The sequence below is a fragment of the Megalopta genalis genome, chromosome 15, assembly GCF_051020955.1.
Source record: "Megalopta genalis isolate 19385.01 chromosome 15, iyMegGena1_principal, whole genome shotgun sequence".
NCBI classification, from domain to species: domain Eukaryota; kingdom Metazoa; phylum Arthropoda; class Insecta; order Hymenoptera; family Halictidae; genus Megalopta; species Megalopta genalis.
In genome coordinates, this window is record NC_135027.1 from 179,983 (window position 1) to 197,812 (window position 17,830).

Below are 17,830 nucleotides of genomic sequence, written 5' to 3' on the forward strand. Positions count from 1 at the left end.
GTGGAAAGGAATGTGCGCCAGATTCAAAAGAGCACAGTGTCCCTGACCAAATGGTTGCCACAATTCTCTGGAGTCACTCGACCAGTCCCCCAAGCCCTCGCTGCCACCAACAGCCACGGAATTGCGCGCGCTTTGAAATATTCGCCCAATAAAAATAAATCGCTGCAGATGCAAGCGTAGCTTTTTATTGCGATCGCGAACGGCTCCGGGACGATGACGAAAGGATGGCGCGGCAAATTCAAAAGGTTACAGTATCCCTGACCACCGTTAACGGCGTCTCGATTCTTTCCGCGACGCGAAACGTCCGTGTAACCTTTCCCGCTCGAACTTTCAAGGCGATTCAGTCGAGCGCGAGTTGCACAAAGGCTCTCTGGATTGCAGTGCCTGTGCTCTCTCTCTCTCTCTTTCTCTCTCTCTCTCTTTTCTCGCTCTCTCTCCTTTTTCTCTCGCTCTTCTCTCTTTCTCTCTTTTCTCTCTCTCTCTCTCTCTGCTCTCTTTCTTTCTTTTTTCTCTCTGCTCTCTTTCTCTCTTTTCTCGCCCCCTTCTCTCTTTCTCTCTTTTCTCTCTCTCTCTTCTCTCTTTCTTTCTTCTCTCGCCCTCTTCTCTTCTCTCTTTCTCTCTTTTCTCGCCCTCTTCTCTTCTCTCTTTCTCTCTTTTCTCGCTCTCTTCTCTCTCTTTCCGTCTTTTATGTCGCTTTCTTTCTCTATTTTTTCTCTCTCTCTTTTCTCTCGCTTTTCTCTGCCCCTCTCTCTCTCTCTTTTCTCTCGCTTTTCTCTCTCTCGCTTTTCTCTCTCTCACTTCTCTCTCTCTCTCTCTCTCTCTCTCTGTCTGTCTCTCTATGGAGTCGGCAACGACCGCAGCAAAAACCGAGCCGTGCAAAATAAATGATCACTCGGCCGAGGAGGATTTTCATCGGCATCTCTAAATATAGAGCGACGATTCACGATTCCAGAATAAAAACGAACACGCGGCTGGAATTGCCTCTTGCGTCGGCGACCGCCTCCGATTCGCGAGGCGAATTCTGCCGTCCCCGTTGCTCGCAAACATTATTAACATTAACGATTTGCGGCCCCGATTAGAAATATTAACGTTCAAGATCTCACCGCTATCTTTAGCTCCGACGCCCTACTATCCTCGCTCGGGGACGTTGTCTTTGGAATTATCATCGATTACGCAATGTTTGGATGTACCCAGTTCGAAGTACCGCGCACGAGATTCACTCAACTGCAGCTCCACCGAACGATGGTTATTGTACATATTTTATTTGTGCTCGGAGGACGACGGTCAGCCGAGGTCAGGTCTACGAAGCTTGAATAATGCGCTTTTCACGAAACCGTGGCAGAAAAATTCGCGAGGATACCACGGAACAGATCTTTCACCGAATACTAATGATGATCGTAATCGTAAATGATAATCGTGGAATGGCGTCGGTTTAACGATGACACGTGACGATAACAATATGACGATACTAAATATTGAACCGCGGATCTTCGTGCAAAATAAGAATTTTCCAAGACGACTCTGAGAAACGGAATTGAAATAATAAATTGCTTCTTTTAATCGCGTCAATAAACCTGCATTATTAAATTCTTCTTACGTCTTCATAATTTTATGTTTCTGCTGTATTTGGCTAATTTTACATTTTGTCTACAATCCATAGTCTACTAATAATAATAGAAATAAATCTGATTGGAATTAAATGCAATCTAATCAAGATAAAGATCAATCTAGTTGATATCAAATCTAATTAGAAGTCGCAGCGTTACCAAGAAAAACGATCCAATTCATTTAGAACATTTGCAAATCGGTCGCTATAGTCTTCGCTCGAAAATCAGTCGCGTCTGACTGCGAAGCAAACAAAAATCCGACGCAAAACTGCCATAAAATTCACGGTGTGACAGCGAGAAAACGGACAGCCGTAATAAAGGAGCTTCTAATTGTTTTCGAGAAATCTACGCGCAGCTCACGGCCGATAAAACGTTCGGATAACAGAGTTTCCGGGCGGTAAAATCTCCGGTTAATGGAATCTCCGCGGTATTTCAATTCTGTCCTCGGGATTGGCCGTTACGCGTGCGGACACGTTCCAGCACGAGCCCGGTTTCGCACGCGTCCCGATGTCATTCGCTCGCGCGAATCGCCAAAGAGGTCAATGCCTCTCCGATTCGTGTTCATTCGCATACACACAGAGAGAGAGAAAGAGAGAGAGAGAGAGAGAGAGAGAGAAAGAGAGAGAGAGAGGAATCGCGCGGTGGAATCGCTTCCTCCGCGCGTCGGGACGCTTCCGTCGCGACTGCATTGTTTCCCGCTCGCTGCTCGCCGATCGAACAAGACGAATTCCTCCGCAAACCCGCGCGCGGAATACAAGCGGATACCTGTCGCGGTTCGTCAGGTGTTTCGATCAATTCGGGGCCCCTGCGATTCGCCAGTCGCGTCGGTTTCGAGCAAGAATAATTAGTACTCCGTTGCTTCTGCTAATTATGGGATTGATTCTTATTTTATTGTGCTCGCAAGATTTGCGGTACAATAAATTCTCCCTAATTGACACTCAGCATGGAAACAAAAATGGACAATTTGGGAACAGAAGGTACGATTAATCGAACCTTGCGGCTCGTTTTTATAGTTGTTGATAGTCGGTAACTATAAAAATGTGCCGCAAGGCTCGAATAATCCCAAATAATCCAATAATTCCCAAATTGTCCATCTCTGTGTACAATCTGTGCGTCAATTAGGGAGAATTTACTGTATAGATTTTGCTTTTGTTCCTGTTACCGATTATCAACAACTATAAAAACGAGCCGCAAGGCTCGAATAATACCAAATAATCCAATAATTCCCAAATTGTCCATTTTTGTGTACAATCTGTGCGTCAATCCGGGAGAATTTACCGTATCGATTTCGCTCTTGTTCTATCGCAAATTCCATTTTCTCGCAGTGCTAGCTCCCGATGATAACTGTTGAAACTTCTAGTACCGTAAAGGCTCGAATAATCATACCTCCTCTTCCCAAATTGTCCATTTCTGCGTACAATCTGTGCGTCAATCAGGGAGAATTTACCGCATCGATTTCGCTTTTGTTCTATCGCAAATTCCATTTTCTCGCAGTGCTAGCTGCCGATGTTTAACTGTTGAAACTTCTAGTACAGTTTATGCTAAAATACTATTTCAAATACTGTTTTAAAACACTATTTTAAAAGTTCATGAATATATTTTCGCAAAAATTCGTACATTTTATACGGCTTGTCTGTTCACGTTCTACGACAATTGCTTCCTACGTTGTTGCCTGATAAACATTTCGGAACGCTTATGTCGAACATGGTTTTCCGGTTCCGCTACAGTTGTCTTCTACGCTATTAAATGACAAGACAATTTCGAAACACTTAGGTTCTACGCAGTTTGCCTGCTTATGTTCCGCCGCAATTATCTTCTACGTCCTTGTAAAATAAATATTTGAAATCGTTCATGAAAGTAAAGGAGGCGTCGATGATTTCCTTGCAGCGAAACAGCGTGACATATTTTTTCCGAAAAAAATTCTTCGATAGGACGAGCGAGACGAAGCGAACGCGCAAGAATTCGACGACGATTATTATCAAGATTAAACCGCATTTGGATAATTCGCAAGCGAACGGCCAGGTGATGAAAACGCGAGGGATCAATCGGCAGGCACACCTAATACATATATTCCAGGCCGAGGCACATTCGCCATTGCCATTCCCGAGTGAGGCGTTCAAGAGAACCAATATACCGTAAAGTCGCCTTGCACACACGCACAAGCTGCATTCTACCGGCTGCATCGGTGTGCGAGCGCGCGCGCGCGCGCGAGTGTTCAGTTTGCACAGGGTGCTCGTTTCGAGCCGAGCTCGAAATCTCCAGCGTTTGATCGACGCGCCAAGATTTTGTTCGTGCAATCTCTATAATTGCAATCTCGATTCGTGACTTCGCTTTTGTGTTGCACGGACGCGTTCGTGATTAGGCGAAGATCGAAGTGAACGACTTCGCGGAGAAAGCGTGCCTTCGATGAGCGCTTTTTCCAACAGACACTAACGAAGTTGGCGATGATGTTTTATTGCCACGGTGCGCGCCGGTCTGGTTTGTAATTGAGCGGGAAATATTTATGCTAATCTCGTTTCGAGAGTTATTTTTCCAAAGCGCAGCGACGAAAGAGAGATTGATTTTTCCTTTGTTCGGCCTCCTGGCCGGATGAAAAGCGAAATGCTGATTTTATTGAACTTCGTCGAAGTTCGCTTTTTTTCTTTCACCGCGCGCCGCCGCCGGACATGATTTGAATCCAGCGTTTCGCCGGATATTTATGCAGATCTCGGCGAACGGTAATTTCCAAACGCGACAAAGAGAAATTGATTTCCGGCTCGATGAAAAACATAATGCGTGTTTTATCGACTCTCGTTGACGTTTTTATTTCATCGCGCGTCGCGTACTACTGTCCACCGCATATAATGCACTGTATATATGTATACGTATAATGCACGCTGCACAATGTACCGTATACCTGCACCATTCGCGTTCAAACAAATTTCATTACGGAGCAATTGCCGAACCAACGCTATTCATTTGGCCTGGCCAAATGAACTGGCTAACTTATTGAATTTCATAGAATTTAATTTTCCACTGTTTACTGCGCGCCGAAATTTACTACGGGCGGGGCACGGATATTTATACCAATGCCGTTACCAAATTATTACGAAATATCATAAGAAAGAAAATCTCTGTCGACCAGATGTGCGAATATGAAAGAGGAAATTCGTGACGATGCAATTTTGAATCGCAACAAAGTAAAGTGCATTACGCATTCTACCGACTCGTTAATGCTGTCCACCGGTGTACATCATAATTTAAATCCGTGTCCTAACGTAAAGTCGCGCCAGCGCGGTGTCCGTTGCATTTATGCGCCGACATGTAATCGGAATCTCCATTGTTAAGGGAACTTTACGACTGCGTTTCGAGTCGTTTTCTTCGGCCGCTTTCCGTTCCATAACCTTGTTACTCAAAGCTCCATTTAATGTTAACCAATTCTGAAATCTCTCCCATTAAACCGCACGCGCGCGGCTCGGCCGTCGCGCGGCGACCACGCGTGGCAATTAAAGCACGGTGATCGTCCCGCCGCCTTAAACGAAATCGTAATTACCCCCCGAGGGGGGCATCGTCGGAGAATCGTCGACGCGGAAGTAGCTCGCCGTAGGCCATCGATCTCGGAACCCAAGGTCGAGGACCCGAAATATTAGAAAGCCTCGCCGAAAATTGCTGAGCCGGCATCGCGGAACCGAGAGATCCCGAGAGCTCGATATCGCGAACTCCATATCGCAGACTCGATATATATCGCGGGCCCAAAGTGTGTTCTCGTGTAGAACAAGGGAGCGCGAGTGATCCGTGAAAACCTTGAAGAGAACGAACGAGCGTAAACCGGCCCTCTAATGCGACTAATGTTAATCGCGCACGGGCGGTTCTTTCTGGAACTTTCGGAATAAGTTATTCGATATGCAAGGAATGTGCACGAATATTTCCGTCGAAATGTATATATGCGACGGAAACGAAACTTGAATCTCACAGCCGAAACCTGTTCGTTGCGCGAAAAGAATGTTCACCGCGGGAAACTTGTTGAATTGAAACGTGGAATCAAGAAACGACTGCAGGAAAACCGACGGAATTAACGTAGCACGTAGCCGAAGGTTCCCACGAACTATATCGATCGTAAAATGAAGGCCAGTGTTGGGCAAAAAGTGATTCGATTAACGATTATCACTCGTTAACTGTTACGAGTAATTTGTAATAATTGGGCGAAATGTGATCTGTTCAATGACCAAGGATTACAACTGGTCATTACGAGCAATTTATAATAATTTATAATGACTGACGAGTTGTAATCGTTAATGAGGTTACTTTTTGCACAATTCTGATGAAGATCGGCCTGCAGATTCGTTAGAAACAAATGTGGAAACTAAACTCGTTCGTGTTCCTTTATTTTACTTAAAATCCAGCAACCACAGGGAAACTTGCTACTTTAAAAAATGCGGTATGAAGAAACGACTGCAGGGAAAGCAATGAAATTAATGAAATACCTAGCTAAAGGTTCATCTTAACTATACCAATCGGCAAAACGAAGATCCTCGCTGATTCGTCCAAAAAAAGATTGTGTTCCTTTATTTTACTAAAAATACAGCAACCACAGGGAAACTTGCTAATTTAAAAAATGCGGTATGAAGAAACGACTGCAGGAAAAGCAATGAAATTAATGAAATACCTAGCTTTCATCCTAACTATACCAATCGGCAAAACGAAGATCGCCGCTGACGCGTCCAAAAAATGATCCAAATCTCCCACCTTTGGAATGCACTTCGAACGTACCTGTAAAATCGCGACTCTCCATGGAAATCCGTTTATCCGTAAAAATCCATTGTTGCAATCGCGCTAGACGGTCGTCGAACACTTTCGGGAGGATATTTGAATACGGAATAGTTCGAATATATTTAGTTGGTGATTGCACGTTTCACTTTGACTCTCAGGACGATGGCACCGCGGCGCGACACGCTGGACAGCGTTGCACACACTCGCGGGCCTATGGGGCCCGCGGGGTCCGCTCGGGGCCCACTCCGGGGCATGGATTCCGTGCGCGGGGACCACGTACGGGGCAAAGTTCCGCTACGTGCCAGCACGGTCGCCTTCGGTTGCCGAAGAAACGCATAGCTCTTCGGGAGGAGCGAGCATAAACCATCCGAGACGCCCCATCCGTTTGCTCGCGTCGAGGCGACTCTTCGGGCCCGTCTTGGCCCGCCGAGAACGATTTTCGGATCGTTCTCGCGCCGCTCTAACGACAGCTTCTATGAACGATCGGCCGTCTAAAGAGATTTATTATGCGAAACAGTTTTCTTCGTACTTTTTGCTGCGGGGCAAACTCCGCGGCACGGTTCCGTGGCTGCAAGGAAGAACGCCGCGAGTCGCATGTTTTCACTTCCGAGATACTGTCGCTTAGCTCTTTGCGCCGCGATCTCTTTCGCAGCTATTCACACGAGCAATTTTTCACCCTGAATAATTTCCCTCCGAAAACGAGACAATTTTTGTTTCCAGTACAGTAATGTCTCCCTAACTGACGATCAGATTGCGCACGAAACTGGACAATTTGGGAAGAGGAGATACGATTATTCGAGCCTTGCAGCTCGTTTTTATAGTTGACAATTATATATATTATAGTAGATTATATATGTATATTACATAGAATATTATATTATATATATTATATTATATATTATATATTATATATTATATATATTATGTGTTATATATTATATTATAATATTATATTATATTATATAGAATTATATATATTATAGTAGACAATTCGTAAATATAAAAAGGATCGAATAATTGTATCTTCTCTTTCTAAATTGTTCATTTTTGTGGACAATCTGAGCGTCAATTGGAGAGACATTACTGCATATATTTACTGTCACATCTACGAATTTACTTTCACTCCTGAATTTTGATAAACTAGGGATTCAATTTCGTTTCGATTTGGAAGGAACGAGTCAGGTTCTCATCAAGTATTCATTAGAAGCACTGTTTCGAATTGCATAATTTCCCTGAATTCGTAGAATTTGTCTTTCCGCGTAGAATATGTTCGCAAACCGTTCGGCAGCTGCTGTGAACGTAATCGGTCGAATTCGTCGCATTCTTGCATAAAACAACGCATGCTAATGTATTATGGAAACAACGGCTTTGTTGGTATTATCGTTAGGCAGAATAACCAGCGGTCGAATATTACGCATATGCGCGATACTGCATAAGCTATGCAACTGTACGACTGCATATTTAATAATAACTATTACAATAATAGCGCGGCGCTGAGCCTTTCAATTGCAGCACCGAGAATTTCGTATCGAGCCATAAATAAATTACTCGGTGATGTTAATAATTAGAATACAACCAAATCTCGTGGCCGCGACCCCATTTGAAACTGTTCGGCTTAATTGCATTATACCGTTCGATGAAACGGACGACACGAACAAAAAACAAACAAACAAACAAGTAAGAACGTCCGACTTGCTGAACAAACAGTCCTCGTCTTTCAAAACTGTGATTAAATAAAAGAACATTTTTTGCCATTTCGTTCTCTCAATGTAAATTGAGCCAAAATAAATAAACTCGAAGAATTAACCCTTTGCACTCGAGCAGCGACTCTGAGACACCACTGAAAAAATTGTTATACTACGTTCCGAGATAATTTTTATATTCTCAAAGTTGAAATGCAAAAAAATTGCAACTATTGTACGAGTTGCAAGACTCAATTTTATATGGATAAAATGTACTTTGTCATATGAAATCGAAATACTCAGAAATGGAAATAGTAAACAAGATCACTTTAGATATACAGTTAAAGTGGCTTCTAGTGAAAAGGGTTAATCACTTTTTGCGTCGTACATGTTTTTTAACGTCAGTCAAATTCCGCATAAAAAACTTTTTGTAACGGCGCCGTTGCAGGAGATATTTAGGTGGAAACTTAAGCAACTTAACTAAACTAACTTAAGCAACTTAGATTAAGACGATAATGTCGACAATTCAATGCAGAAACTATCGCTAATATTACAAGCACGTGTAATCCTGCAGATTGTAATTCCACGAGTGAAGTAATTCCAGTTGCTGTTAAGCGGATGCAGCAATAAATAAGTCAATAGACGAACAAATAAATGTAAATAAAAATAACGAAAAGGACTGACCATGTTGACAAATGAAAAGCGAAAATATGCGAAGATTCGAAGTGGATAATTTCCAAAGTGTACAATTTCAAGGCAATTATTTCCAAAATATTTCCGTACGATAAAAAGACCGCACGACGACGTTCAGAAAGGTCCAGGAACGCGTTCCGATCGCCGTGGCGGTTTCAACAGGATTTTCCACGCGGTCCTTAACGTGCATTAACGAGGTAATTAGAATGTTGCCGAAGGTAAGCACCGAATCATAGCGAACACGTTGGAGCCGCGTCGGCGGATCGTTGCCGCATACAATTCTAGAGCGTTTACGAGATCTCCGAACGAGCTTGGAGGGAGAACGGGCCACCGATTCCACAGACTCGCGGCGGTTATTCGAAACGGTATAATGGCGGTAATAAAACGGAAACCGATTGCAGTCCGCGGCGGCCGGATAGAGAGCAAACGAGCCAGAAGAAGAGCGTAACAGGTTGCTACTCATTAATAAATCCGGCCGCTGCTCTCTGGAGCTCGCAACAAACCGTGTTTTCGCGGGCGGCGAGCCGGCCCCGCGAAAGAAACAATGCTTGAAAAGTCATTCTCCTACTTCTGCGGGACCCGGCAGTTGTTCCGTGGTAGACCGAATAAATATTAATGGCGGGACCGTTTACCGCTAGATTCGCCAATAGAAGTTAACGAACACGATGAGGGGAGTACCGTTCAACGCCACTCGTCCAGGAATCTGTGCCGAAGACTCCACGCTCTCCTAACTTCCGTTTCGTCGTTACGAACTTTCCTCGGAAACCGCCGCTCCTAATTGTTCCTCCGTATCTCTTTCTCTCTCTCTCTCTCTCTCTTTCTCTGTCTCTCTTTTATTCTCCTCGCGAGTCCTCTCGATCGTGGCTCGATTAGAGCTCCTTCACGCTAATTGCCTTCAATTACCGCTCCGAAAGCTGCCGCGAACCTATTTTTCTGATACAAATTCCAATACGTCATGCACTTTGAGATCCCGCTCGCTTGATTTTGGAAAGCCACGGAATTTCGATTCGGATGGTACAGCTTGTTTTCGGGTACAATTAACCCTATATTCATCGAGCGAGACATATTAACCCTTTGCGCTCGAGCGGCGACTCTAAGGCGGCATGACAAATTGTTCCATCGCGTTGCAAAATCATCTTAACATTACCAAATTTGTTTATATTCAAAAGGATCGTTAAAAGTGTCACGATTGAGTTGCAAAGTACAACTTCGCATGTATTAAACTCACTAGATTGTATAAAATGAAAATCGGTCGAGAAAACCGTCTTGGATTTCAAGTTAAAATAGCTCCGACTGTACAAAGGGTTAAATATGTTTATCCTTGCTTATTTAAGATGTCTCATTCGATAGATATAAAATTGATTCTACCTGAAAAGAAAACGAAGGTACGTCAATTTGACACCGCACAGTAATCGGCTCCACTACCAGTGTTCGGATGAAACTCGATGGCAACCGTCGTGGGCCAGAAATGTGTCAAGAAGTATACCGAGGAGGTTAATGCGATAGTCATGCTAATCGTCGGCGAGCGATACTTCCGCTATCGCCATAGAGAGCATTTAATTGGCTTGTGGAAACAAATCAACCGGAAGTCGATTGGTCGCTTTATCCCGTACTTATTTACACACCTCCGACACGACCGGCCAGTTATCAGCAAAAGGAGAGTAGATCGTGAAAGCAGCTATCTAATACCGCGCACACCAATTAGATCAACCTGTCTGATTTTTCTAAAACGCCGGTCTCCTAAGAGCATCCGTAGAACCAATCGCCGAAAGTTAGCCTCTTGGATTCCGCTCGGAATCCTCTAGAGCCGAAATTATCGCAACGAATTCCTTTAACTCGAATTCTAGAGACCGATAAGGGTGAAGTTTCCTGATACGAGGAGCTCGCCTCTCGGTATGAGACCCTAGCTTATTTCCGCGATAGATGTGCCGAGTGCACCGTTGCCGTGAAGTCCATTAAATGTCACGTGACTCCGTCCGTGACGTCACGGATGAGCAAGTTGCGCACGGCGGGGGACAGAGGGCGGCGTAGCCGACTTTACCCCCACTCTGCTGAACCGCTTGCCCGTGACGTCACGGATGCAGTCACGCGACATTCGAGGGAATTGACGGCAACGCGGTGGCCGTCGCATCGACTTTGTTATTAATATCAGATTTACCGGAGCACAAGAAACAGCTGTTTTACATTGGTTTATAAAAGTAACGAGGAGACATTTATTCTGATTTTTAACAAGTGATGATAACTTGTTAAACATTTGCCGTAGGTAACATACAATTGAATAAATGAGCCGTTTATTTTGAAAGTGGCATAAGTCACTTTGTTTTTAAGTCGATATATTTAAGGGTTTGCGTTTTAACACGTTTAAAAGTATGGATGCTAACTTTCGAGAAGATTTACTTGTATTTGCTATCTCAGGATACTGATATTTTTCTCAGTATAAATAATTTCGTATAAACATTAAAAAATCACCACTTTTCATTACGGTAAAGTGACTTATGCCACTTTCAAAATAAACGGCTCAAATAACTCGTAAATGTATCTTTTTATCTCTATGAGTAATCGTAACTTGAAAAATTAGTGACCCGTCATCTTTCGATGTTTCGTCCGCTTATCGGCGTCCAAGTTAGCCTAACATCGTGGAAAAGCATATCCGTAGAATACGTTGCGAAAAGTTTTCGAAGCAGTTCGATTATGTTACGAATATCTTAAAGATGCTAAGCGTACGATTATTTTTGTAAACGTTACCGCATGGCGCATTCAATTTCTGGGGATGGAAGAAATTTTGTACGTCGAAGAGAATAAATTTTCTGATAATGCCGAACTGGGTCTCGTATCAACCCATTTGCATCATTCGGATAAGTGGAACATTGGCCCGCATCACCGAAATCCGCGCATACACGAGCTTACGATGCAAATGGGTTAAGGACACATTTCTCAAGTCTGCGATGAAACGGTTTTATCACGAAGAAACGGAATGTATTTGTTTCTCCAGTGTTTTTCCGGTAGATTGCAAAAGAACGCGTATTTTCAACCCCTCGCGCTGTAACAACGCGTCGAACTCGAGACGAGGATTTCATACGTAATCTATCGCGCCTGCGCGATCGTTCAATTTATGTAAATCGAAACCGAATTTGATACTTCCATTACCAAAGTCTGGAAACGAAAGTAAATGAGGGTGCGAAAGAAACAAATACTGTCACTTTCCGTTAAGAAAATGATTAAGGGCGAAGAAGTGCTGTAATTAACAGAGTTGTAAAAGAAATCTTGGTGCAAGGGGTTAAACGTGTATCTAATTTTCATAGTCTTCGAATAATAATCTAATGTGTATTATATGCATAACGTGCATCTAATTTAATAATCTTTAATAATCTCAAACTACCAGGATTTATTTAAACTTCGTATCATTTTCATCATAATATATGCTTGAATAAAGAAGTGTGTGCGTGCCTAAAAATTTCTATTAGAAATATTTTTATAATATCAGAAAAGTGTAAAAGAAAGATCAGAAACCGGTCAATTCGACTGGTTCGGTAGTTCCAGCGTTAATCGAAAATGCCGATCCTAACAGAAAAAAAACGATGGGTCCCGCATTAGGCAGCTTTACCCAACTCGGCGCGCGAACTAGTCCAAGTCAATTAAAAGACGCGCAGCGGATTCGCGCGGCCGTTCGTAACAATATGCAGCGAAACTAGGCCCCGCCGTGAACGGCGTCGTCGTTTTCCACGGGGGCGCGCGAATGGCGGCGCGGAACCAATGCTAATCACCGCCGCGCCAGTAATTCCCGGGAGCAGCCGCGACTTAATTACCGGCGGAGAGAGGGAAAAAAAAGGCAGGCACGGCCGCGTGAATTCGCTCGTAATAAGTGAAAGTGCCGGCTGCTCTCGGCGCGGCTTCTTTTGTGATGGAAGGCAAGGTCCCGCCGTTCTCGGCATTGGCAATGGGCGCAGGCCAGCGAATCGCGAATTCTCCCGCCAGAAATGGATTATCTGCTCGCGTGCCTATCCCGTATCTTCGACAGGATCGCTTATGAGAAAGCTTTATCGCGGCCGAACGAGGAAGAGCCGCCGCTTTCACCCGGGCTCTCCCGATACGACGCCCACGCGATGCAAGCGTTAGACAGGATGACTCGATTCCGAAGGAGATTCGCTAATTTTATTAGATCCGCACGAACGCTACTCCTTGCCCGAGCTATTTTAAAAAGCGAAGCTAATTTCCCCGGGCGAGGTAAGAACGACGTTCTAGGAGAGGACGCGAAAAAGTTGCCGGTTTTTGATGCTGTTTTCGTGGGTCTCTGTTCCACGAGGGATGTTTCTACTTACAGCTGCAGAAAGAATGAAGAGGAATCGACGACTGGGGTGAACCTGTGGACTCGAACTACGATTCCGGGTTTGATATCTGTGAGAAGAAAAACGATGGTGATGTTAGTTTTATTGTAAATTGTTATTCGGCAAGGAAATTATAACTATTAATGATACAAGAAGAAGATTGTGTATTTACAGTGGTCCACAAAAGTATCTGTACACTTTTTAAAACGCGATAGCTTTTTTGAAACTGGACTAAGCGACTTAAATTTTTTTAAATGATACAGGGTTTAGTATACTAGACGATGACTAAGATGTATTTTTAAAATTTTGCTATTATTTGGAATGACAAAAGAAAATAAAATACTCCAATTTTTTAACTTTTTTATCTGAGCCTGTAATGAAAATTTAAAAAATGCCTTTCGTAGGTCTCGGTAAGTTGTATGCGTGCGAAAAATTTAATCGAAGTTTTAAAAAATTTTAAAATAATAACCTCTAACATCTAAAAGAAATTCAAGTCACTTAGTCCAGTTTCAAAAAAGTTATTCAATCTATTAATACAAAATTGTCTGCGTCAGCTCTAAGTACGTATGTATTTCCAAAAGAAACAATTCTTATGTTGTACCCAACATGTCAACCAATGTTTGCATAGATCACTCTGTTATCTAGAAGATCTAGTTGTACCAACGGCAAGCTGTTCAAGCCTGAGAAAACAGTTTTCGACTAAAATTTTATTCGGATAACAAACGTTTCAAATGAAATTTTACTCTTGAAATATTTCGAACAAATTCTTCGAATAAAATCTTATTCGGATAATACACGTCGAATATATATAAATACTTCGAATAAATCTCTATTCGTCAAATCGAATAGATCTCGAACAAATTCTCGAATATCTCGAAGAATTCTTCCTTGACCTCGGTAAATTTAAATGTCAATTTTCAAAAACGTGATCGTCCTAGCAGTGGACCATTAAATTGGAGCGGCAAAGAGTTGATATAAAATGCCCATTGTCTGGCTTGGAGAAAAACGATGGAACATACGAGTTATTCGAATAGAATACGCCTAACTTCGATAGCACGGGCTAAGGACTCTAAAAAGATCGACCCTCGGTGTGCATCCGAAGGGCCAAAATCCGAAAAATTGTACGAAAATCGTGAGAAGAGAGGGCCCCGAATGTTGCAATATCTGAAATTGGAAGCAATCTCCATTCCGTGGATCCTGTTTGTCGGGGAAGATCCCCGGAGCTTGGAATTCCGTGGAAACGCGTCTTCTTAGAGCATTTTTGCGCAACGCCGCGTTTCCTTTCGCGACCGAACGCCCCCGCGTTCCACATAGTTTTTCCTGAGCAGCCCGCACCCCACGCTCGCGATGCTAATTTTCCCGAGGCACGGCGTGGCATCGCGCCGCATGGAAAGTGGCCGATGAAGACGAGGAGAACGAGGAGCAGGAGGAGGAGGACGCGGGAGCGAGAGAATTCCTCCGCTGGATCTCGCACGCGAACTGCTCGTCGACACGCGTACCGATCGCCATCGCGGACACTTTCTAACCCGTCGATTTGCTCAAGGTTAATACGTGAACGTCGAACCCGTTTCCAGCTTCTAGGCCGACCCCAGACGCTAGCGGAGCGGATCTCTCGGCGCGACGCTTTCGGGACTAATGGCGGACAGGCCCCGGCGATCGTTCCCCCTTATTTGCATCGAAAAATTGAATCCGAGGGAATCGCGTGCATACAGAGTGGTTAGTCTACCTGGCTATTGGCCATGGAATTGCCGCTGCAGCCGTGCAGAATGCTACGGGATATGCGTTCGGGTCTAAGGTGCATCTAGGGACTGCCTTTTAAAAAACAAAGGGTGCCCCGCGCATGGTAATCGGCGATTTTGCATTTGTATACTGTTTGGGATCGACCGATGCCGATGCAGAAGCATCGTGGACCGGACTTTCTGTTTGGTGTATGGAATATTTAATTTCGCAATGGAGGGTTTTATCTTTCTCGGGAAGTTTTCGAGGATGGATCCATGGAAATCGACCTAGAATTAGCAAATTGACAATGCCCATTTTCTTTTCTTTCTTATCGCGATATCATCGCATCTGTCATCGTCGCGTTTCGTACATTTAAAATAATGATGCTGAATAATTTAACTCTTCGCTGCATCTAACCTCTAAATCTGAACGCTCCCGAATGCTTTTGCTTTATTCGAATGTATATATATTGAAGAATTAATTTTGCTTTATTCTGTGGTCGAAACACAGACCACTGTTGTCCATAGATTATTTTATGCAAAAATTTATTAAGAATCGGATAAAAAGATCATTTCAACGATGACCCTTAGAATTCATTTTTTACGATTTCTTCTCATCGGCTAGCCGTAAAATTCCACTCGGCCTCGCTAAATTTAAACGTTAATTGTCGAAATCGTGATCGTCCAAGCGGTGGATCTTTAGATGTGAGCGGCAAAGGGTTAATATAAAAATGACCATTACCTAGGTTGGAGAAAGGCGAGGGAACATACTCGGAAAATGTCGAGCCAAAAAAAATAGTCAAATGAAAAATCGGTGCAGGGGCTGAACGCACGAACTGACACGTGTAACAGGATTAAGATTAATATTTGCAGAAAGCCCATTACCTAGCTTGGGAACGCTGTAAAATGCTGGAAGAATGTCACGTGTGGGTGACACGTATGAATGAGCAACTATAAAGAGGTACGGAATAATATTTACGCAAGTACCATTGTGTAGCTTGGAAAAAGATCAAGAGAGAGGGAGAGAGAGAAAGAGATACTCGAGGAACGTCAAAGCCGAGGACTGTAGTAGAATCCAGTATAATATTTAAGAAAGTGCCATTAACAAACGTAGGCAAAGATCAAGTGAAATACTTGGAGAATGTCAAGCGTGGAGGATGAGCTGCGATTCAACGCGCGGGAGGACGACCGTAGGCGTGTTCCGAACAATATTTCGAAAAGTGCCATTATACGACTCGAAGGAGATTACTATTATCTAGCGAGACGTTCGCAAAATGTCAAATGCCACGGATGAACACGATATTTCGCTGAAATCGAAAATTCTATTCTTGAAAAAGAATACGCGGATCGTTAAGCGGAGGGGTCAATCGCGTGAATAAATTTGTACAAAAGGATTCGGGGGAGTAACATTTGGCGAAGTGCCGTTATCTAGTCGGGAGAGAAACGTAGACGCGAATGAACGCGTGCAAAAAGACTCGGTATAATATTTGGAGAAGTGCCATTATGCGGCTAGAAGGAAGACCGAGTAAACTACTCGTATAGAATGTCAAGAAACAAGGATCAAAAGGATGAACGAGCCTCTACATAAAACATTCTGAATACATTTGGCGAAGTGGCATTAAGCCAGAACAAAGAGACACAGCGAAATACGTAGAACATCGGGACCCCGAGAAACAAGGATCGGACGAGCGAACGGTTTGGAGAGGACTCCGGGAGAAAATTGAAAAGAGTGGCATTATCCGGCAAGGAGCAAGACGAAGCAGGAACGTCAATCGCGGACGTGTCAGGAAGAAAATTCGATTCGCTTCCGTCACGTCGAGATTCGGATTAGCAGCCGGGAGACAATGGCCGCGGTGAATGTCGGTCGATCGACGTGACCTTTGAGCCGCTGACATTTTAACCCTAAGAAGACGGTGGAGCCAGGCGGGGCAGCTGGCGGGACAGGGGGGCGAAGGCTCGTGACGTACGATCGGTGAAATCGAACCGGAGTACGTCGACGAGCTTGCGGATTGATTGACCTTACTGTGGGGAGAGAGAGAGAGAGAGAGAGAGAGAGAGAGAGAGAGCTTTCGCTTCGACGAACCGTATTACCGCGCCCCGTTTCGTGTTCCATGAAAGTCAATGCTGCCCGATTTAGAGGTGAGGGCACGCTCCTCTCGGAGCTCCTCTCGGAGATCCTCTCGGCCGCGCTCGCCGGGCTCTATATACAGGGTGTCCCAAAATTATCGTATTTCCGAGAAATGAAGGGTTCCAGAGATTATTCGAAGCTACTTTTTCCTTAGCGAAAACGCGATCCGCAGCCTCGTTTACGAGTTATTCATGAAAAACAGTGACCAATGAGAGGCGAGGGCGCGAAGTTCAAAAGAAAAGTTCCAGAAAAAAGTTCCAGAATAGTTCCACAATAGTTCCAGAAAAGTTTCTGGAACTTAGTGCCCTCGCCTCTCATTGGTCACTGCTTTTCATGAATAACTCGTAAACAAGGCTGCGGATCGCGTTTTCGCCAAGGAAAAAGTTGCTTCAAAAGACCTAAGGAATCCATGATTTCTCGAAAATACGATAATTTTTGAACACCCTGTGTAAACGCGGAGGATCATCTTTACGAGGCTTTCGGCCGCAATAAACGGTCGCCGGATCGCGGGACTGTTTAAAATTCCGCGCCGGCACCGGCGTCTAATTAACGCGGCTCGTCCCGAAGCGCGTTACGGACAATCGATTCGCCGCCGGGTGTTTTCAGTGCCGGGACACCGGGCCCATTGTGAGCCCGGCGCAAAACTGCGACCCTGAGAAGAGCCGTCTTGCCGCGGACCGCGAGGAAACCCGGCCCTCTGTGCGGCTCCATTGTTCCCGGGTTTTTCTATCGAACCGTTTTTCACCTCTGCTTCTACGGCTAGTAAATTATCCATTCATTCGCGGACGCATGTAGGTCAAGCCGAGTGGACGGGCTCGCCGGCCGTGAAGTGCAAGCTTCTCTTTGTCGCGCGAAGTTTCTTAGTAATTTGCTCGGCCGTGTTTCCGACCCGCGAGAGAAAGACGGATGAATTTTAATCAAATTGAAC

At 44.3% G+C, this 17,830-nt stretch overlaps 1 protein-coding gene across 4 annotated transcripts in view; it reads right to left on the reverse strand.

Moving 5' to 3' along the window:
• The window catches only part of LOC117228246 (uncharacterized), a 119,004-nt gene that overhangs the window by 73,645 nt on the left and 27,529 nt on the right, over positions 1 to 17,830 (reverse strand). For 2 of the 4 annotated variants that reach the window (XM_033483970.2, XM_033483952.2), the window contains exon 2: positions 13,051 to 13,126. The exons of 1 other annotated variant lie outside the window; for it this stretch is intronic. The gene's annotated coding sequence lies outside the window, so the exon portion shown is untranslated. Of the gene's footprint in view, positions 1 to 6,356; positions 6,375 to 13,050; positions 13,127 to 17,830 lie in introns of those variants that run through there. One more of the 4 variants, XM_076526430.1, reaches the window with a different exon arrangement.